This window comes from Crocodylus siamensis, chromosome 1, assembly GCF_052110815.1.
Source record: "Crocodylus siamensis isolate JL-2025a chromosome 1, ASM5211081v1, whole genome shotgun sequence".
Classification (NCBI taxonomy): domain Eukaryota; kingdom Metazoa; phylum Chordata; order Crocodylia; family Crocodylidae; genus Crocodylus; species Crocodylus siamensis.
The window spans coordinates 61,984,665-62,007,420 of NC_143395.1; the positions used below are offsets into that span (position 1 = coordinate 61,984,665).

The window sequence follows — 22,756 nt, forward strand, 5'->3', positions numbered from 1 at the left end:
GAAAAACAGACAAAGACCAGACGTGCTGATACTGCTTAATTCAAATGTTCTGGGATAAGGAATCTGCATTCCTGCATTCCTTAGGCTATCTTGATATCTTGCCCTGTGCATTGCTGCATGCCTTGGGATAGCCCTATGCATAGATAGTTGTTTAAGTAAACTTTCTAAGTTTCTGTGTAATTTACTATTGTTTTGTTTCTCCAAGGTGTATTTTTTATCTCTTTCTCTGTCTTTAGTATAAATACACTTGTAAACTTAGAGAGTCTGAGAAATCCTTTGAAACAGACAAGTGGTGATTCCCCTTGCTGTATGGAATTCTCCCTGTGATCACAGTATAGCCTTAAATAAAGAAAACTGGCTCTGTCAGTTCTGATTCAACCACAACGCGAAGTTTGATTTCTTCCACACAGGGTTTGAGCCTAATTGGAAGGAAGCTAATGGAAATTGTTTCTCTGTGTTTTTAATTATTTCATAGTCACTGGATGTATCTACATGAGATGCTTACTGTGCAGTAGCTTAATAATACTGTGCAGTTGCATGCCAGGAAAAAACTGTGCTCATATGCTACTGCACAGTAGTATTAGGCTACTGCACAGTAAGCATAGTTCAGGTTACTGTGCATTTAGTTAGTATTTCATTAAACAAGTACTAAATTAACTACACAGTAACTACTACACAGTAATGAACATGTAGATGTGCCCATTCTTGGTTTGTACAGATCCTAACAAAGTCTCGTCTGGTTCTATGATGAGGACTCCTAAGAGCTGTGGTAGTACGAATGATAAATGATATGCTGATTGTTTATAACTCATATTCTGAGGTGATTTACAGTCTTGTGACCCCATGGCTCTCAGGGGGATTTCACGGCTTTATAAAAAATGCAATTTGTAGAATAAAGCTTTATGGTTTTGTTTCTTCAGTGCATGATTTGGATAAAATTTCTTTACTGTATAAACTGGGACAAATATTTTTGAAAAGTTAATTCAGCTGGGAGGAGGAATGCATTTGTGTTCTTCTCGTCTTCACAGAGGGAAGTTCAGAAAATCCCTGCTGCAGACAATCTGAGTTAAAAGAATATAGTGACTAACAGATGACAGGGTGTGAATTTGCCAGAAGATATATATATATAGCTTTGGTATGTTGAGCAAAATGCCTTACAACCAATAACTAGGCTCATAACACATTGCTGAGAGTGGTACTCTATTCATTCCACAGCAAACTGTCCAGGTAAGAAAAGCCATGCTCTGCTTGGTTCTTCTCTTCCTGCATTGTTCTGTATTTTACTGGTTTTCATTTTGGACTGCAAATATTTTGAGATAGTATGTCCTCTAATACTATTTTCAATTTGATTATACGTACGTGTGTGTGTGTGTGTGTGTGTGTGTGTAAGAAGTAGCCACATTTAAACATGTAAGCATAATTATACTAAGATGAATTAATGCACCAAAGGAAATAGCACTATGTGAATAATATTTGTCATCCATCTGCCCTGTGTTAGAAGAAAAGAAGGAGAATTGCAGAAAGGATCTTACGACAATGTTTATATTTTTGCATATGCATGTTTTTGCTTTCTCTGTAAAGCATTGCATGTATTCGTTAATGTATTAATGGATGAAAGTGAATGCTTTTTCATACACTGGGTATCAGCAAAACACTTTTCTGTTCAAGAATTTCCTGCCTGTTATGTGTGTGCTGGGGGGGAGGGTGGAACGACACTTTAATTTCAAACATCCCTCCTTTTCCTTCTTGCTAGGGAATGAAATCGCTGCTCTATTTTCAAAGTGTCTTTTCATGCCCAACATCTGAAGGATGCAACCACATTGTTTCCAAACATCTTTCTATCCTCTGGGAGAAAGGTTTTATTTCAAGCTCTGATCATGTGCTTGGGCAAAGTTTAACCTGTTGATCATTTTAAGGTTTAATCCCTTAGTTTACAACAGCTAGAGAAAACTACAGGACTATAGCAGCTTTGAAGACTATTCCTTTTCTACATCTTATGCATTTAGGGAAAGGGCTGCAATTTACAAAAGTGCCAAAGTTCACTTTGCAGGCAAGGTTCTGTGGGTGCCTCTGATATCTTTTATTAGACCAACTGAAACAGTTGGACATTTTTTTCTTAGCAAGCAGTTAAACCACGCTGGCTTTCTTTTGGTCCACTTTCCAATTTTTTTTTGTTTTGATTTGCAGTATGCCTTTGCTTTGTGTCTCTAGTATGGTGCTCTTATTGCCTGCAAGCTCCTCACCTCTTTAGGGTCCTGTTTTAACTTCCATCTAACTAGCTTCCTCATTCTGGTGCAGCCTCCCTTTTTAAAGTTAAAGGCTACTATGGTAGATTTTCTTGTCTCACCTCCATGGATGTCAAACCCAGTTACATTGTGGTTACTATTGCTGAGTGGCTCAGTAACACTTATGCTTTGCACCAAATCCTGTGTATTACTTTTGGGCTAGGTCAAGAATAGCTATACAATTGTATAGATTTGTGCAAGGTGCAGGTTTGTTTATGTGCCTTGGTAAAATTTTCCACATTAGTCTAAGGACAAAGGCAGACAAGGTTCTTTGGGTGAATTTGATATCTTTTATTATACAACTTAAATAGCTGGAACAAATTTTTTAGCAAGCTTTCAGATTTAAAAACCCTTCATCAGGCTGAGGAAGCATCTGTAACTGGTTTGTGATCTTCCTGGATGGAAGAGCACACACCAACTGCAGATGCTTCCTCAGGCCGACGAAGGATTTTTAAACCTGAAACCATGCTAAGAAAAAAATGTTCAACTATTTACATTAGTCTAATAAAAGATATCAGATTCACCTAAAGAACCTTGTCAGCCTATGTCCTTAGACCAACATGGCTACAACCTACACCCCTGTAAAGTTCACTTTTGCACTCATGGAACGGAGGCTCCTAAGTCACAGTTGAAAATGTTACCAACGCACATAAACAAACCACTCCTGTCTTGGGGCAAGTCAGTGGAGGTGACCCAAATTGAGCTTTTAATAGGTAATGATGTAGAAGAAATTGATAAACTAAACAGTAGCAAATCACCAGGACCTACAGTCCTGGAGGGGTTCTGATTGGAAATTGCTGAACCCCTCTTCCTGATAAAAATGACCCAGAAGTTTAATACTGAGAAAGTGAAAATGTGGTTTTAGAAAGCATTGTGTATAGAAAGACGAAGGGATTCTAAAAGTGCATGTACACTTCAGCAGATATGATGTTCTTTTTCTGGAGTGAACTAAATGTTCAGCTATAGGGTAGGTGCAGACATCTTATTTAGTACAGTCCAAAGGCATGGACCATGATGCTGTGTCCATTAAGGGCATATCAGAGCATCACACAAAGCAGGTGGAGTTAAAATCATGTGGGTCAACAGCTTATACTCTTTTTTGTGACAGGAAAGAATTTCTTAGGATGGCCAATAAAAGATATCACCCTTAAAATGTATCTAGCATTATTTCTGGATCATCACAGCCACAATATCATTCTGATACTACCATTTTTATCCGTAGCATTTGGAGGTTTAGGTTTTGTTGAGCTCAGCTTTCTGGAAGGACACATGTTTTCAATGGGCAACTCTAAGTGTGTTAAGTGATAAGGTTGTTTCTTTTTGTCACTGAATATCCCAAGTGCTGGTGAGAGATGGAGAGATTTGTTTTAAATGAAAGATAAGTGTTTTTTTAGGGTATAGTGACCATGTCATTTTCTTGTTGATATATTAATATGTCATGGTAAAGGTCAAGGGCACTGTTTACTTATCAGGGATCCTGGCTTTCTCTGATTTTAAAAAATCCCCAATTTTGGGATTAAAAAAAGTTACCCCAAATCTAAATTTTTCCATGATTAAAATGAAATGTCATTGTATGGTATCTCATTTTATTCATGTGAAAATGTGGATTTGGGGTTATTTTTTTATATCTGAAAATTTGGGATTTTGTTTATCAGAGAAAACCAGAGGTACCTGCTGATGTACCTCTTTCCTCCTCCATTCTACTTCTGCCTCAAAATTTCCCACAATTCAGAGACCTGCTTCCCTCTATTGTTAGCTCATCTCCCCTACACATCTTCTATATTTATTCCTTTAAACAATTAGCATTTTAGGAGGCCACTAATGGACACACACACAAATACTAGTCTTTCCTGGATGGCATCCTCTGCTGCTATATGCATATTTCAGAAGCACATTTAAATAATTTATTGCACATTTTCTTGGCTATGTATCTGAGATGTATGCAAAATCTAAGCCTCCAGTTAGGGGTCTTCCTGCCTCAAGCCAGATCCAAACCAAAGGCAGGAAAGATGTGTATATAATTTTACACTAATTGCTATTCAGAGGTTATCTGGTTAACCTTCAGAGCCTGTAGTAGATTATATCTCAAATGCAGCCAGGGAGATAGGGGCTTAAAACCGCACTAGTGAGTGAGGACCTACCTGTTACTGCAGATGGGAGAGGGAAGGAACTTAGGCCCCAGCTTTTCCCCCCCAGATTCTCACCCCTGCTTGGGAGGTCTGAGAGAGATTCACACCTCTGCAAGGACAGAGTCCTCCAGATCCCAGCTGGCATGAAGAGAAAACAAGGAGAGAGGATCAAACACATTCAAGAAACAGCAACCCAGCACACAAACACACAGGGTGTGTCTACACATGTATTTGCTTCAGGGTGGGTTTACTTTAGTTTAGAGTAACTTACTTTAGAGTAAACCAGCACCAGGCAGGCATCCACATGTGCAGGGATGCAGGGGCAGATCTGCTTCTCCTGGCAGTAGTCTGCTCCCACCTGTTCTGGCCCTGCACCAGCCCCCTGCAGCAGTCTTGGGGAGCTCTAGGCTCCCTCTCATTGCCCAGGGACTGGCAGGGGGCCAGGAGACAGCTGTCTCTTGGCAGGGGCTGGGAGATTGCTCCCTGTCCCCGGGGGAGCTGCCTGCTGCTGGGGCAAGCTCTGCCACTGGAGTCCAGATGGGGACAATGTGCTTCTGCCCCAGCAGCAGGGAGCTCCTGGCCCCAGCTCCTTGATGGGGGTGGGGAGGGAGGGGGCAAGGGACTTGAAAAAAGCTGCAGGGGAGGAGCAGGTCCCAGCCCCCTGCCCTGATCCACTGGTGAGACAGCTAGCGGCAAGCATTCCCCATCATGGGATGGGGGCTTGGGAGCCTGTTCCCTGCCCAGCTCTGTGATCACAATCAGGGAGCAAGGGCTGGGAACTCCCTGATGCCAGGGCATGGGCTCTGCTTGGGCTACGGTGCCCCTATAGCAGGCAGCTCCCAGGGGTAAGAAGCAATCTCCCACACCCTGCTGCTCAGCTAACCAAAAGCACACTTGCTCCTGGTTGGCTGTCTACACATGCTGTACCAGGCAATAAGTAATGAAGAGTAAATTTGCTACTTGTATTTACAGGTAGAAAAATTACTCATGATTAGAGTAGATTACTGTGCAGTAAGCATCAGCACAGGTAGATAGTGATGCTTACTGTGCAGTAATTTGCTGTAATCTCAAGTAAAGTGCCTCATGTAGATGCACCCACGGAAGAGTAAAATATGAACTACAGAATCCTCTAATCTCCACACATGCACAACCATCACTCCCTCATCACCCTACCCAACCCTACCTGCTCTATCACCACTCACCTCCACTAATCCATACTCCTTGCCTCTGACCTGATTCTCCTTCCTCCCATCCCACTTATTTTCCTTCCCATAATCTGTCTTCCTTCACCACTGCTCCAAACCATCATCCTGCTTTTCTCCTCCATCCCTTTCCTTTCTAGCTGGCATTCACTTGTATATTTTATTTTTTAAGTAGTTTGAATTGTCTCTAGTACTCAGATTATCTTTCTGTAAAATAGGAGAGAAGATGGGGAACTTCTACAAAAATAGATGGTAGAGTCATGTTATGATTTTGTTTCCTCCAGGTACCTCCCATGGCTCCTATTCACCTTGATACTTGCTGGCAGTAGATTATGTTCAATAGCTACTGCATGTCTCTTGTAGTCAGCCCACATGAAACTTAGCTGACTGGGAAGTTTTTGATTACATAGTCTGTGTGTGTGGGATGTTACCTGTTTGGGCTTGTGAGCATTAACACTCTTGCCTATTTTAAGCCAAAATTTTTTGGAATAGCATTTTCAATTGCCATGCACTAGTTTGGATAAATATTTAATTATCAAAACCATTTTAGGCATAATCAGAGCCCTGGCTTGCCCCCAGATATATTGCCAGAAGCTCCAAGAATCTGCAACCTATTTATTTGGTAATACTACCTCAGAAACTGTTTGCTCAGATGATTCTGTATTTGTAATGCTAACCCTGCCTAACACCTCCATAAAGCATATTGAATTTTAAGGCAATCTGAGCAAATATCTGAATCAGTGTACTCAGAAAAGTTATTCAAAGTTTCATAGTTGGTAGGGTCGGAAGGGACCTGAGCAGATCATCAAGTCCAACCCTCTGCCATGGGCAGGAAAGAAAGAAAGCTGGGGTCAAACAATTTATTCTTTAAATGATGGTTTATTCTTTAAACAGAAAGGGATTCTCAACCTTAACTGTATCAGAACTGGTGTTTTACTCTTTTAAGAACTGGAAAAAAATGAAGACTGGTTAAAAAAACTAAGATACAAAACATATAATTATAGGCTCATCTATAAAGCAGATTACATTGCCTAATATGAGAATGTAAATTAATAAACCCCACAGTAGGTTAGTACTATCTTGTTCCCAAGTTTTTTTGTGCACAGAAATACAAGTGTAGTTGTTGATCTGGCTATCTGGGGCATGAGAGTGCTTCATTCCCAGGGCTCCCTTGTGCCCCAGCCAACCCCTCAGTAGCATGCTAAGCCAGTTTGGAGCAGCCCCAGGCTGGCAGGCCCCTGACTCAACATGCCGCAATCCCAGACGCACATGTAAACATGGAACATGTAAATGTGTATCAGAGTTTATTGCCTCACATTAATATGCATGTGGAGATGTGCCCAGCAGGCGCTTGCCTTGCTTGCTTGCTTGTCTTGCTACAGAAGTCACTGAAACAAGCATGAGTCTGAGGCCCCTGCCAGACTGATCCCAGGGTCCATGTGCTCCGGTACCTGTGGAACCATGAATGCAGCCCACCTAAGCTGCACAAATGTTTTACTCATTCCAATGTATAAGAAGCCCAGGATTGGACTGCAGCAGCCTGACCTTAGGGTCCCCATGCTCCAGAACCTGTAAAAACCATGTGTGCAGCCCAGCTGGGGTTTTGACAATCAGCTGATTGTCAGCTGCGGCCAGTGATAAACTGAGGTCTGAAACCAGACCCAGCCCAGTCCCTGACTCCAACCAACAGTCTTATGATGTGACATGGTAGAAGGCATGGTTGTTGGGATCACAAATCAGATCCCATCATGCCTTTTACTGAATATCTGTCAGTGTTTGTCTGTTATTCTTTGGCATTTTCTTTACTCCACCCTGGCTTTCTTGTCAGCCAGCTTCTACTTTCCTTGTACATAATTCTGTACTTCCACCTCTGGTCTTTCTACAGTTACATTGCTCCTTTTGTAGGTTGAATAAGCTTTTGGCTAGGTTGTCATTTAAAATATTTTCTATGCCAAAGTGTGCAGGGATCTTAAAATGTCACTAGAGTTTTCATAATCTGAATGAGGCAGGTGCCTTTCTGAACCCTGGGGGCCAGGAGATGAGTTTTCAGATATAAATGGAAGGAAGTAGAGAACAATTAATGTTTTAAGAAATCTGTATAAGGGGTTCCCAGCTACCCACTAACTTGCCAAGCATTTCTGACAAGTCACAAAAGTAACACTTGAAGGATCAGATCTATATGAAAGAACGTATAATAGAATCTTTATATTGTGAAGACAATTCCAGTGCAGCAGAAGCAACCTCTAAGAACTAGATGATTTTCTTAGAAAACCACTTACATCTGTAAATTAATTATGATGAAGCAGTCTCATTGCAGACCAACTCAACATAACATTTTAACTTAGTTTCTATGTCCCTAATATGGTAACATATATTTAGGTCACTATTTTCAGTAAATTCAACAAGTTATTCATCAAGTCAATTATTTTCTCGGTGTTTCATACCACAACATTTCTACTGTATGCCATGATGTGTTGTAGCACTCAGAGAAAGAATTTGGTCTTCAGTCACACTTCAAAACATGCAGAAACATATCTAGAACAATTCTAAATTGAATATTTAGAGTTAGTATAATACAGAGAATAGGAACTTCACTATAGTGGATTAACCCAAATGTGCATGTTCCATGGCTTCTTATTAGGCTGGCAGATATGTGCAAACTTTTATCAGTTCACTGTACAAGCCAAAATGGTAGAATTCCAGTAAGTAAGAGCAAGTGTAGACACACACGCTTACTGTGCAGTAAACTACATTACTGTGCAGTTAAGTGTCTTATGTAGATGTGCCCTCCCCTCCCCCCAGCACATTTAAAAGTGCCCTTTCCATTTTGTATTTGGTCCTTTTCATTGTTACTTCATAAGTCAGGTGAAACTAAATATACATATTTCAAGCCACTTTGCCCATTTAAATCATTTTGAATTCTAATCCTACCCTTTTAATCCTAATCCTACCCTTTTGAAGTGTCTACTGACCCCACACAGTTTGGTTCCATCTACACATTTACTAAGTGAACACTTCATTTCATCCTCCAAGTCATTCATGAAGATATTGAACAATATTGGCCCCAGGATAGACCTTTGAGGAACCCCATGTAATACTGATGTAGAAATTACAACAGGATTACTGTTTGGCTAACTGAAGTGCTTTATTTTACATAGCCATGGGAGATCAGCAAGAGGTGGCTGATGCTTAATGAGAATAAAACACAGGCTGCTTTATATACTGATAAATTACATACATGTCAATTGGCAGTCTGACAGCAACTCATCTTGGTGTCTGGCTGAGCTAAGCGAGTTTTCTAATACTGTCTCCTGATGAGTGGCAGGGGGTGGGGAGGGAGGGCTCATCTACATGAGACACTTTACTGATAAGCTTATTTGAAGGCCGTGGCGTTACTCTCGCTCGGCTTTTACACATATCACATTTTCCCTTCATCCTGACCTGGCACAGTAAAACATTCTTTTCAGTACTTTTCCATTCTTCATCATTCCCCCTTTGTAAGCGCTTGTGCTTACACTTTTATATTTATAAGGCCTTTGACATTTTTTTTTCGTTTGGACTTATGGGCCACTTCCTTGAGCACCATCATTTGTAACTTGGTCTTAGAGAGCCTAGAAACACTTTGAGCAATTATTTGAATAATAATGAAAATGGCAAAAATGCATATTAAACTTAGAATACACCATTTTAGGAGGGATTTAAACCATTTTTTTATATTTGGTAGCCACTTTTACCAATCAAAGGGTTTTTCTTTTGCAACTGCATGGATTACTTGTAACTGCCTTTTTATGGTGCGGAAGTTTTTTTTTTACTTGTTAGTGCTGATTGATTCAGGTACACCAAGTGATTAATAACAGCACAGACTTTACTGTGGGCAGCTAAGAGATCATTTAAAGCCATACGGTTTTTGGTAGCCATCTTCCCTAAATGGGTAATTTAATTATTAAGAGCTTTTAAAGCATTGGCGCTGACATTAAAAACATTTTTATAACTCCTGAAATGTTTACAATAGCTCTTTTTAATTTAGCTACTCTTAACTAAGGGAGAAATGCCCTAGTAAATTGATGGAATTTTGCGGGTCGGCGAACCAGTGGATTTTTAAGTTTGCCTAGATTTAGGCAAGCCAGGCGGGAGATTAGACACCTTATGCAGAGAGAGGTTCCAGAATAAGTTAAATTTTGGGACAAGTCTTCCTAGGATACAGGTGCTGACTTAATGCCAGGGCAAAATTTTGCAGGCATTATTTTTGCATAGCCAGAACAAGAGTGGAGCAGCTACAATGCTGAGGTTTTTACAGGTTGTGCTTTCAATTTGGCATTTTTGATTGACTTGTAAGGTATAGAAAGGGGCACGTGTGCTTCCTACCCACCTGCATTGAGATATTGATTGGTTACAAGAAGTAGAACCTAACAACACGTAAAATTTAGACTCATTTAATACTAGACTATGAGTGTCCTCCAGGGTTTTATGAATAGTGAGAGACCTTTTGGTGCACTGAAGGGATGTGTTTTCTAGCAGGATTCTAGACATATTATGGGAGTGATAATTGAAGATTACTTGACATTTGGGGTAGTGCTTTATTGAGTAACCAGCTTTGCCCATTCTACCACTCCCATTGGACCTATAACAGAGGGTTGCTTTAAGTCTAAAAGAGTTTTCAGCTATCCCGAGTCTTTTTCAACCATTCAGGGATTGACTGCTGTGTTTTACTAGAGTGGGAAGAAAGTCTGACAAAGCTGGTATTGGTACTGTTTCCCCAATTTTCAAGGAGAATTGGTACCCCAAGCACTGGGATTCCTCTGGCTGGGTGTATAGGCCCATGTATGTACATCCAGCAATTCATAAGGTTGCCTACATTAGCAATGCTCTGCCCCAGGAACATAACACTGTTTTTCTCCCATGCCTCAAAGAAAATCCTGGGCAAGAAGCAGAATAAAAGAAATGGCAACATTTTGGGGCCTTTTTGAGTGGTATTCCAAATGCTGCTATCCCTGGGAACTTTGCGGGGCTACCCTTGACTAAAATTTTGGCCTTTAGCACACTACTACCAACAAAGTACTGACCACAAAAATACAGAACAGCGTTACCCCTTGGGGAGTTTCTAAATCTACATAATTATCTGTGACTTTCCAAGGGTTAATTTGATTTATACTAAAGTACTAAAAGCAATTTAACACATAAAACGAGTGTTTTACCATTTAGAGACACCATTTAGAGACTGAAGCTGTGCTGTGGATTTAACCTGCAACGAGATAACCTTGAGGGCCTTGGTGAGTCCTTGGCAGTAGGTTAACAGAGAATCATGTAGATGAGTCAGATGTTGGGGTGGAAGTGCGGCGAGTCCCCTCATGGGTTGACCCATAACAATTTCAAAAAGGGTCAGACCCGAGGATTTCTGAACAGAATTTTGAATTTGGAAAAGTACCAATGGGAAGGCCTCTGGCCACTTTAGACCAGTTTGTTTACAAGTCTTTGCCAAGCGAAGTTTAATATTAAAGTTTTTTTGTTCTACTTTATCTCCACTCTGAGGGTGATTTGGGGTGTGGAGCTGGTATTGGATGGAAAGGACTTGCAAACATGTTGGACCACCTGGCCAACAAAATGAGTTCAGGGAAAGGGGTAGACCAAAGTGGGGCAGCAGGCCAAAAAGAAGCTTTTTGGCCACTGTGAGGGCATCATCCCGTTGGCAAAGGTATGCCTCAGGCCAGCCGCTGAAAAGGCAGACAATGACCAACACATACTTCTAGGGTCCCAACCTGGGCAACTTGATGAAATCCTTCTGGCGGTGGCAAAAAGGATAGAGACCTAAAGTTCTGTGGAATGCATGTGGCTGGCCGGCCAGGATTGTGTCGCTGACACTGCAGACACTGGTGACAAGAATGGGCAGCTATGGCAGAAAAACTGGGGGCATACCAATGGTGGCCAGCTTTGGCTACCATCTCCCCCTTTGGCCAAATGGGCCACTGAGTGGGCCATTTGAGCCAATAGGGATAACATGGCCCTGGGCCTACAAGGCGACCAGATGGGTGCAGCCACAAGGAGTCAGAGTGGATAGAGCAGCCCATGGAGAACCAGGCGTACTTTTTGGAGTCTGGCATGGCATCCTGGAGAAAGGGAAAGTCAGGGGAGACAGGGGAAGAGAGGTAGAGAGCAGCCTGAAGGACCAGAACTGCGAGTTTTGACGGGGTGGCAGTTTTGGCCGTGGTGTCCGCCCTATTGTTTCCTAAAGACACAGAATCATTAGCAGTAATATGCACTTTGCACCATAGGACAGAAAGGGTGGAGGGATGGAAGATAGCATCCAGAAGAGCAGTAATAAGGCGATGGTGAGAGATGAGAGTTCCAGCAGAAGTAAGAAACCCTCGCTGTTTTTAGATCTGTCCAAAGGAATGGCAGACACCAAAGGCATAGTGAGAATCTGTATATATAATGGAGTGTTCAGTGGCAAGGTGACAGGCACGAGTGAGAGTAATGAGTTCAGCAGCTTGAGCGCTAGTAACAGAAAGAGGAGCAGATTTAACAATAGCATAATCGAAGCAGACAGCATAACCAGCTTGGAGAATTCCATGATTATTTCAAAAACAGGAGCCATTAACGTAGAAAATGAGGTCAGGGTTAGTCAGAGGAGTCTTGGAAAAGTCAGGATGGGGAAGGGAAACAAAATTTACAAGCTGACTGCAGTCATGGGGTTGACCATCTGTGGGTGAAGGAAAAAGAGAAGCAGGATTGAGGGGATTACAGCGGACAAGGGTCACGTGGTCCGCAGCTAGGAGAACCACTTTGTAGTGGGTTAGATGGCCAGAGGACAAGTGCTGAGTTTTGCCACATTGGAGAATGGCAAGGACAGCGTGTGGGATAGCAACAGTAAGGGGGGTGCCCGAGTACAAGGTTATTGGTTTTAGAAATCAATAGAGCGGCAGCAGCAACAGCACAGAGACAAGGAGGAAACCCAGAAGCAACTGGGTCAAGGGAGGCACTATAGTAAGCAACAGGACAGTGCGGGGAGGGTCCAAAAGACTGAGTCAAGACACCAGAGGCAGTGCCTTGATGTTTATGGCAGAAGAGAGTGAAAGGCTTAGAGTAGTCAGGCAGACCGAGAGTGGGGGAAGAAGAGAGTGTTTGCTTGAGCTGACAGAAGGCAGATTCATGGATGTCTTCCCAGGGGAGCAGGTCAGGGGAAGAATCACACGTGAGAAGGGTGAGAGGTTTGGAAAGTCAAGAATAATTAGGAATCCACTGTTGGCAGTAGTTGGCAGCACCTAGAAACCCACAGAGCTGGCATTTAGTCTGAGGGCGAGGGAGAGACAGAACAGCAGAAAGATGATTAGGAGACAAGTGACGGGTACTGTGAGAGATAGTGTACCTCAAATTGGTAACAGAAGTCTGACAGAATTGGAGCTTACAGCGGGAGGCTTTGTGGCCCCGTGCTGCAAGTTGCTCTAAAAGAGTGACAGAATCAGTTTGGCAGTGAGGGAGAGTATTAGAACAGAGAAGCAAATCATTTAATATTGAACTAGCACAGAATCATGATGCAGCTGGACTGTATTAAGGTCAGACTTGAGAAGCTGGGTGTACATAGTGGGTGAGGCAGATGGGTGAAGGTGTATTGCTGGCCTTGATAAGCAAAAGCAAATAGATATTGAGAGTCAGGGTGAACTGGTATAGAAAAAAAAAGCATTACAGAGATCCACCACATAAAGAGCAGAAGCAGGTATTTGAGAAAGTACAGTGGCGGGGTTGGGTACCACAGCTGTTAAGGGAATTACAAAATTTTAATAACACACAAATCTTGAACAAAACAATAAACAGTCAACCCCTCAGGTGTACATTTTTTTGGGGGGCTGGAAGGATCAGGGTATTACAACAGGAGCGGGCAGGTACAAGGACACCCTGTTCTAGGAGACCTTGTATTACAGGAACAATGCCTCGGGAAGCAGCAACTAATAGCGGGTATTGCGGGATCAATGGGGGAGACGCTCCTGATTTAACCTTAATAGAAACTGGGATGGCACCCTTGAGGAGTCCCACATTGGTTGTGGAGTGTGACTAAAAGGACTCAGGAAGGTGAGCCAATAGTTCCTGTTGCAACAAGGAAGAATTGGACTCGGGTTTTGTTTCATTAGTGTCATCATCAAAGCAGGAATTTAAGCCTGGGGTAATATGAGAAAAACCCCATCTGGAGAACGGTGAACTGTTGCCTGCAATTTGCAAAGGAGGTTTCGCCCCAACAGATTTACAGAGGTGCAAGGACTCAGCAAAAAGGCATGTTGCTTAGTAAGGGGGCTCAATGTAAATGAGAGCGGCTGTGTAACAGGGTGGTTAATGGGTTGATCCCCAATACCTACAGCTGTGATTACTTTATCAGAAACTGGAACCTTAGAAATAAAATTAGAGCTAAGCATAGATAAAGAAGCACCAGTGTCGACAAGAAAGGGAACAGTTTGTCCTCCAACAGTAACAAGTATTGTGGCATCAGAAAAGGCAGAAAGTAAAGGAGCTAGAGTCTCTGGGTCTTCTTGGCTGTCCTAATACTGATTTTCACCCTTGGGGGACTAGAGAGGCACCTGGCTGAAATGGAGGGGCACTAACTGAGAGCAGGGGCCCCCGGGGTTTGTTTGGGCACTATTTTTCCAATGGCCTCTTTGCTTACAGTAGCGGCAGACATCATTGGCAATGTCAGAGGGTGGTCGGGTCAAGCAAAATGGTTCTGCAGGGTGCCATGGTTTGGTGCCACCTTGGAGATCTCTTATTTGCAAAGCCATCAGCTTGTCCTGAGCCTTTGATTTTTGCTGTTGGGCTTTAGTATAGAAATGAGTGGCAGCAGTCAAAATTTTGGTGAGGGGTTTGGCTTTCCACCCTATCACAGTACTTGCAGGGACTTGGAGAGCCTAGGTAACAGCACTAAAACAAAGGTCTGAAAAACCATGGCAGGGAAGCAGGTTTCTGGGTCCTGATTGCCAGAATGTGCCTTAAAGACTTGGACCAGGTGAGAATAGTAGTCGGCAGGATGATCTATTGGCTTTTGCTTTTTAAATTTTTCTTTATTATCCTTATAAGAAGCCACAAGGGTGTGCTTATGGCGCTTTTCAGACTTGTCTTCCTATAGGTATCAGGCTTCCATTTGAAGAGGGTGCTTACTTTTTAAATTTTATTGGAGGTGTTTGAGGATATGACAATCCCACAACCCATCTAAGGGCCAGCGCAATTTGAGGTCACCATCGGTATACCGGTTCCATTTAACTAAGTACTGCATTGACTAGGGCCCATATTTTAGAAACATAAACCAGGCGGGATTTCGCTGTGGGACCTTAGAAGTCCCACTACCCATTGTCATGCCTAGGACCTACTAACACTGATACAGGCAGGTACTTACCCTGTCCAGGGATTTTTCCAGAGCCAAACAGGCAGATGGTAGATCCAGGTCCAGAGCGTCGAAGCCTCAGAGTCGAAGAACTGAGTCGAGGAGAGCCTTCTCGGAGCGATGGAGTCGAAGAGCCCAGACAAGGATCCTACTCGGGGCGGTCTGTGTAAGGACACATCCTGGATGATCCCCCAGGATGATGTGGAAATCATGACAGGATTACTGTTCGGCTAACAGAAGCGCTTTATTTTACATGGCTACGGAAGATCAGCAAGAGGCGGCTGATGCTCAATGAGAGTAAAACACAGGCTGCTTTATATACTGATAAATCACATACAGGTCAACCCGCCCCCTGCACCAGGCTCTTGGCAGTCTGACAGCAACTCGTCTTGGTGTCTGCCTGAGCTAAGTGAGTTTTCTCATGCTGTCTCCTAATAAGCTTATTCAAGGGCCACCATGTTATTCTCGCTTGGCTTTTACCCACATCACATTTTCCCTTCATCCTAACCCAACACAGTAAAACATTCTTTTCAGTACTTTTCCATTCTTTGTCAATACTTTGTCTCAATTTAACATTTATGACTACTCCTTGAGCATGATTATCTAACCAGTAATGCACCTTATGGTAGTTTCATGTAGACTACTTAGCTTCTGCTTAGCTTCCTTATGCCACTTAGCTTTCTTATGATATTTTCAAGGGAAACTGTCAAAGGTCTTGCTCAAGTTGAGTGATATCTCATCCACTGCTTCACCCCCACCACAAAGCTCATCACTTTGTTATGGAAGGTTGATTAAGTATAACTAGCTCTTGGCAAAACCATTTTGGCTGTTCCTTATTCCCATGTTGCTTTTTATCTGCTCAGAAATAGATTCTTTGATTATATGCTCTTGTATCTTTCTGGATATCTAAGTTAGACCAGAAGGTCCCCTTTTTAAAAGGGCACTACATTTGCCTTGTCCCAGTAATCATCAACCTCACTTGACCACCATGCATTCTTAAAGAAAGCAGATAAAGGCTGTGTGGGGACAGTAGGGGGTACTCCTGCACAGAGCCACCCACCACACTGCACCTAACCATCTTCTGGGTTTCAAGTGCCTCCCTGGGGTTGCCTCACATCTAGCTAACCCCCTTCCTGAAACACACCTGCTAACCTGGGGGTAATTCCGTCACCACCCATCACGTGACCACGTCATCAGGGTCTGGCCTGATTCTGGCCCTGTGCCCCCTGAGATACACAGGCCTAGTAGTCCTTGAGGGTTCTTCACCCACTTCAAGAACTTGGGGTGCTTCCCTCAGTCTGAAGCACAAATAGTGGTCTCCCTTAGCCGAACCAAGGAGACCCCAAGGCATAATCTAGCCCCTCTCCCAATAAGTCTCCCATGCTAGGTCCAAAGGAGAACTTTATTTGTTACAAGGAGTAGGTTTGGAATAGGGTACAGGGTAAAGCAGTATCAGAGAAATCTCATAGAGCAAACAGGGTGGCTGGGTAGCCTTTGAAAACATATCTGAGTTACTGAAAGCTACATATCTAGTTAGATCTCAGGTAGTTTACCCATGAGTATCATCCAGAGGCAGGTGGAGATTCCCTCTGGAGGCAGGCAGTTCATTGATCATGAATTTTGAGAGAGAGAGAGTTTCAGATGGTCTCTCATCATGGCTGCTGCCCCTCCTCCTGGGCCATCCTTACCTTATATAGAACTTATGACCTCATTTACGTAGTCCAATGGAGACCAGCACCTGTTGTCTGCCAGCCAACTAATTTGAAATACATCACTGGTTGCTGGGCAGATTGGCGGGGTCTCTAGTCCCCTCGCAGTCAGATTGGCATTGCTTAGAACGATAGGGAGCGTAAGCCCCTCACCCAGGTATGTGATGCCAGTCACGTAGGCAGAGGGGGCAGGCTTTCCCCTCCCTCAGGAATGTATCCAGCTCAGGTTACCTAAAGAGATGGGATGTCTGCCCTCTGCAGGGCTCATATTAACCAAATTGTCACAGCACAGAGTTTTTGGGGAGAGACAGAGGTGGCATTCTGCTACAACAGCTCAGTAATTTCCTCAGCCAATTCCTTGAGTATTCTAGGATAAATTTAATCTGTCCCTGCTTATTTGAAAATAATCAGCTTGTCTGACTGATATCTGGCATGTACTTTCCCTACTCTAGGCTGATTATCCTTACTGTTAATTGTGCTTGCCATCTGACAGTTGATCATTTTATGGGATAACTGAAGTAAAAAAAGCATTAAACACTTTAGCTGTATCTATACTGGCACTTAATACTTGCTCTTTCCCATTCAGTAAGGGAACAAAACTTTACTTATTCTTCCTCTCACTTTTAATATGTTTCTAGAATGTTTTTGTTGCCTTTTATGTACTTGCTAAATGTATCTCCATTTGTTTCTTGGCCTTTCTGCTTTTGTCTGTACATGCCTGTACAAGGCTCTTTTATTTCTCCCTACTATGTACCAGGTTTCCACTTTTGCAGCTTAAAAAGGAATCTCACAAAGTAATTGTAGATTTTATGGTTGACCCACAGCAGTCTCTTGCTGCACTTTCTATCCATCCTTCACATTTGGATGCCATGCTCTTGTGACCTTAATATTGCCTCTTCAAAGTTTAATCAACTTTCATAGACTCCATTTTTCCTTAGACTTGTCACCTAGGGGATCCTACCTACCAATTCTTTAAGTTTATTAAAGTCTATTTGTCTGCAATCCATTTTTTTCTACGGTTCTTCCTTCCTTCCTTCCTTCCTTTCCTTAGGATTGTGCACTATAGAACTTTCAAAATGTTTTATAAAACAGAGAATTAGGAGGAAAAAAAGCCCTCCTTTTTTCTTTATTAGTGTTCTATCCAGGACATTACTTCTTTCTCTAATCTTACTGCTGTGTTTTATAGTACAGGAAACCCTCACTATTCATGGGGGATCCATTCTGGAGATCCCTGTGTATGTTGAAAGGCGCGAATACAGACAGGACTCCTTGTCAGACCTCACAGCCATTTCCTGCTCCCCCTCCGCAAGAAGCTGGAAGCGTGAGGCTCCCCTGCAGCACTTGAGGACTGACCATAGCTGCCTCTGGGGGAGAAGATGCCGCAGCCACCACCTCCCTCCCCATCTCTGGTGCTCACTCTCTGCCCACCTGGCTCTGCTCTCCGCTCTGCTCTCCCTGGCTCTGCCCTCCCCAACTCTGCCCAGCACTCCATGCCTGCTTATGCAAAGGCAGGAGCTTGGTGCAGTGCCAGAGAGATCCACAGCGGTGCTCACCCTGGCCCAACCCATTGCTGTGGCACACCACAAATATTCAAATCTGCAAATAGTGGTTTCACAAATAGTGAGGATTTCTTGTATTGTACCCCATAGTCTTTTTCTTTAGAAAATCTAGGTGTTCCTTTCCATTTTAACTTACTGAGAAATTAAAACAAAACAAGCTACATGTCCAACTCAGGAATATAATATAGGACTCTTGAGTCCATCTTTTCTAGATCTAGATCCTTCACTAGATCATGGCTAGGTAAAGACAGTCAAAAAGCTCAAGGCTGAATTGATTCACTTTTTGCAGGTTAGTATAAGATGCACCAATTAAATTGAAATAGAAGTGAACAGATATTTACCTTTAATTCAGGAAATGCAGCCACATGCTGGCTCAGGCCAGAAGCCAGGAGGCACTAGAGAATGGCTCTCTGTCTCGGTGTTCACATCCTCTTCTGCTACCCCTGAGGTCTTTGGGATTTACAGTCCAGAATTACAGCAGCAGGATTCTGCATGCTTGCTCATCACTTCCTCTTTCTGCTTCCAGGTGCCTCTAGGATTTGTAGTCCACAATTGCAGCCAGCAGTATGTTTGAGTGGAGGAAAGGGAGTTTAACCTCTGTCCTTGGCCTTGGACCCCAGTCAGGGGTCAAAGGATGGTCAAATCTTAGTGGAGTGAAATTTGTTTAAAAATCTTGGCTGAAGTGCTCCTTTTGCATGCCAGTTGAAAGAAATGCATTTTAAGAGTTTGAATTAAAGAAACACATTTGGCAAAGATGGTAATAGCATAAGGATGGGTGAGTGAGCAGGGCATGAGCCCCAAGCTCTATAAGGCATTATATGCACTAGAGTGGAGCTGGCAGTACCTCACCCTGTGACCCTCTGCTTTGCCTCCTCCTGAACTTTCTGGTTATAGCCTAGTCAGCAACCAGGAGTGGTGCTGGAGTGTTTTTCTGGGTGACAATGGATTTTTCTGTCAGTAGGGGAGATGTCACCCCAGGAATTTTTGCCCACTCAACATGGACATCTATGGCAAAATAATGGGGTGATATATCTCTGTTGCAACAACAAACTTTGGCTGCTGCCCACTTATGGCACCTCTGAAGCCAGAGGGTACAGGCAAAGGGAGCACTGCCATGGGTGCAGTGTTGACCAGCTATGCCCCTGAAAGAGGGTAAGGATTTTTTTGTAAAAATAAGGGGTGGCTTAGAAAAAGAAAGTCAGGCAAGAAAAGGCATAGAGTACAAAAGAGGTGTTTTGGAGGACATGTTGAGAATGCCACCAACCCTGTGAAGAAATACCATGTATAATTTACAGAGGGAAGCCACTATAGATCAAAAGCTAAAAAAGAAAATCTTCTGGTAAAGACCTGTCAAAACTGACACAGTCAACATGCTTTTCATTAAAAATCTACCCCCAACAGCTGTATTGGTAATGAACGACTTGAACTAAGATGCAATTGTAGAAGATTCTGTCATATTAACCATATGATCCTCATTGGCTGTGGCAGGTGTTGCTGAAGCTGACAAATGTGTTCTCTCCCGTCTGTCAGTTTTACCTTCCCTTTTCCCTTAAGTGTTCCATTTGCATTTCCATCATTGTCATTGTACTACTTAGAAACAGATCCTCTTTATCAATTATACTATAAGCCAAAACCTCACAGTGGGCACATCTACATGTGCCCCTGACTGTGCACTTGGTACTACTGTTGGTACTGCGTGGTCAGGAGCACATATAGATGCACCCACTGTGAGGTTTTGGCTTATGGTATAATTGATAAAGAGGATCTGTTTCTAAGTAGCACAGTACTTTCTAGTACTTACTAAAGTACTTGCTTAAGCAAGTACTTCATAGTCTCGCTAAAGCAAGTACTAAATAACTGTGCAGTACCCACTGGTACTGTGTAGTCCCAGCAGTGCATGGGTCATTTTCAACCCTACTGGACAGTAGCAGCCACATAACAGTTAGTGCCTGCTGGTGCTATGTCGTTGTAGCTACAGTGTTGTAGCATGTTGGATAGACATGCCCACAGTCTAGCATTTAGGACACATTTCATTTAGAACCCCAATTTTCTTCAGTTCCAAAAATTATTTAAACTGTTTGCTCTGACTTGTGTTTGTTTGTTTCTTTTCCCTTTCTATAACTTTGACCTGCAGGAGGTTGTAATGTGTGGAATAAGCCATTAGTTCTGCTTTCATGAATTTGTATTTGAAATGTATAGTATTCAGTTTGTTAATGCTAATTACTAGATAGCTACTTGTTAATGCATTTCTAGTAGTAACTGCGATAATTTGTTTTCACAGCTTAAGTAGTGATGACTAAGGGACTGGCGAAAAGAACAGAGACTGTTTTCACAATGTCATACTTTAAAATAATGTGATTAAATAAATTTGCCTTTGATTTGGATGTTCTTGCCTGCTTTTAACCAGTTTTCCAGCTGGATTCACAAGATCTGAAGAGGTCAAGTGACTTAGCATTTCACAATGCATCAGATACAGCTGAAATTTCTATCCACAACATTCTTAATTCTAAGTACTTTCCCTTAGCAACTCACTATCTGGGGTTGCCTATTATTTTAGATGATAAATGCAAGCACTGAACAATGTTGGCATATCTTACATCCTTATTAGAAGGAACTAATTAGACCATACTTTCCATACACTGGATTGAATATATGGTGTCTGAACTTTGATGGAATATTGAATAGTATTATGACTAGTAAGACTTCAATGTTCAGTTTTACATTTGAAGTTTATAGTGCAGCACTAACATTACAAATGATATATGATGTTTTCTATTACCCCTTTGAAGATTATGTCCTTCTGCAAAAACAAGGCCATGATAATCTCTTTGGAGTAGGAAGAACCTCTTATTCAGTTTATACAGTGCCTGGCACAATGTAGCACCATTGTCAGTTGGCCACCAAAGGCCTTAATAATCCATGTAATTTAAATAAGACAATAGAAACTTAAGCAGTGGATGCTAAATACATCAGAACAGTAGGTCATCGGGATACTCAAGAATGCATATTAATTCATTTTTAAATACTTTTACAAAACAAACAGCTTTTATGCATGATATTACTACATGAAAAGACTTTCTTTTTTGGTCTGCATGAGTCTATGGACTGCCATAGGAAAAACTAAACAAAAAATTATCTTCTGGTTCTTAGCTTTTCTTTATTTGACATAAGTGGTTGCCAGGTATTCCTTCACTGATTATGCATGACCACCTGCTATCCCAGCATACACCCAGAAATGAAAAAGAGATTTGGAAATGTTGGGTAGAAAATAATGTTTTGCTCTAGTTCTTCTTGGCTGAGGAAATGGAATTGAAACTCTCAGGTTTGCATTTAAATTCTACTCTGAATTCCAGTTATCTGGCAAAACAACTGTATAATACAAGCAGCATTGGAAAGCAATTAATTACTGACTTTTTAAAATGTGAAAGAGATGCACCAGAATGAAAACTAAAAATTAGAATTGGGAACATTAATCCCAACTACCAGCCTGTATTAGACAATATGTAAAATGATATTTTTGCATCAAAGAGTCACTGAACAAAACAAAGACAATGCTATTTTGTGATCTCGTTTTAGTAAGTGATGGAGACAGACAAGAGATAATCTTAGAAAGTAATCTTGGATGAAGTTGCAATAAATTGATTTGGTTTAAATCCAGTGGATGAATACGCAGAAGTAGCTATATAACTAACGTATTGAATTTCAAAAGGCAAACTGAAAAGCTGAAGAACTAGTTTGCAATGTGAGCTAAACGTAGGTGTTCAGGGACTTTAAATGGAAGAAGCCTGGAATTTTGTGCAGTCTCAGCTGCTAAAATTATCAGAAAAGCTCAATGCAAGTCAGAGAAAAACTTCTTGTAGGAAGGGGGACTGAACTGAATGAATAACCACCTCAGGAAGGACAGTGGGAATAAGAAGAAAGCCTACACGTAATGGAGAAAAGAAATCTGTGTTTTACAGGTCAAGAATTAGAGACAGTAAATAAGAATTTCAAAAATTCAGGCAGAGTTAGATTTGATCAAGTTGTTAAAACAACCAACCAAAGGTTCTTTAGGCTAGTGAATAAAAAGAGAACAAGGAAAAAGTAGTAGTGTCACTATGTGGTGATGATAGGATAGAGATTACAGATAATCTAAAGATGACCAAAAATGAAATTAATACTTTGCCTGGCTCAGTTTATCATAAGTTTACAATAATGTTGACAGTTGGGGCAAAGGCAAAATGGATAATGGGAATAAAAGTAGGCAGGGACTGCCTGCTGCCTGGAGCCGGGCCGGGTCAAGCCCCTGCCCAGGCCCCTACTTGGCCCAGCCCCCAGGGAGCCACGCAACTGGAGCCGCGCGAACAGGCTGCGTAAACAGTTGCTCGAGTTAGCGTGGAGTTCGCGCAGGAGAGGGCGTGGGAGGGCACGAGACCCTGCCTACGAACCCCCCAGACTAGTCAGTCCCAGCCGTAGCCAGCCTACCAGAGGCATGACATGGATGGGCACGCGCCACACCCCTCAGGTCCCCT

At 42.3% G+C, this 22,756-nt stretch overlaps 1 long non-coding RNA gene across 2 annotated transcripts in view; it reads left to right on the forward strand.

Moving 5' to 3' along the window:
• Nucleotides 1-1,088: 1,088 nt before the first annotated feature.
• The window catches only part of LOC149872842 (uncharacterized), a 67,210-nt gene continuing 45,542 nt past the window's right edge, over nucleotides 1,089-22,756 (forward strand). For both annotated transcript variants that reach the window (XR_016439811.1, XR_016439812.1), the window contains exon 1: nucleotides 1,089-1,227. This is a non-coding gene — a long non-coding RNA (uncharacterized LOC149872842). The remainder of the gene's footprint in view (nucleotides 1,228-22,756) is intronic.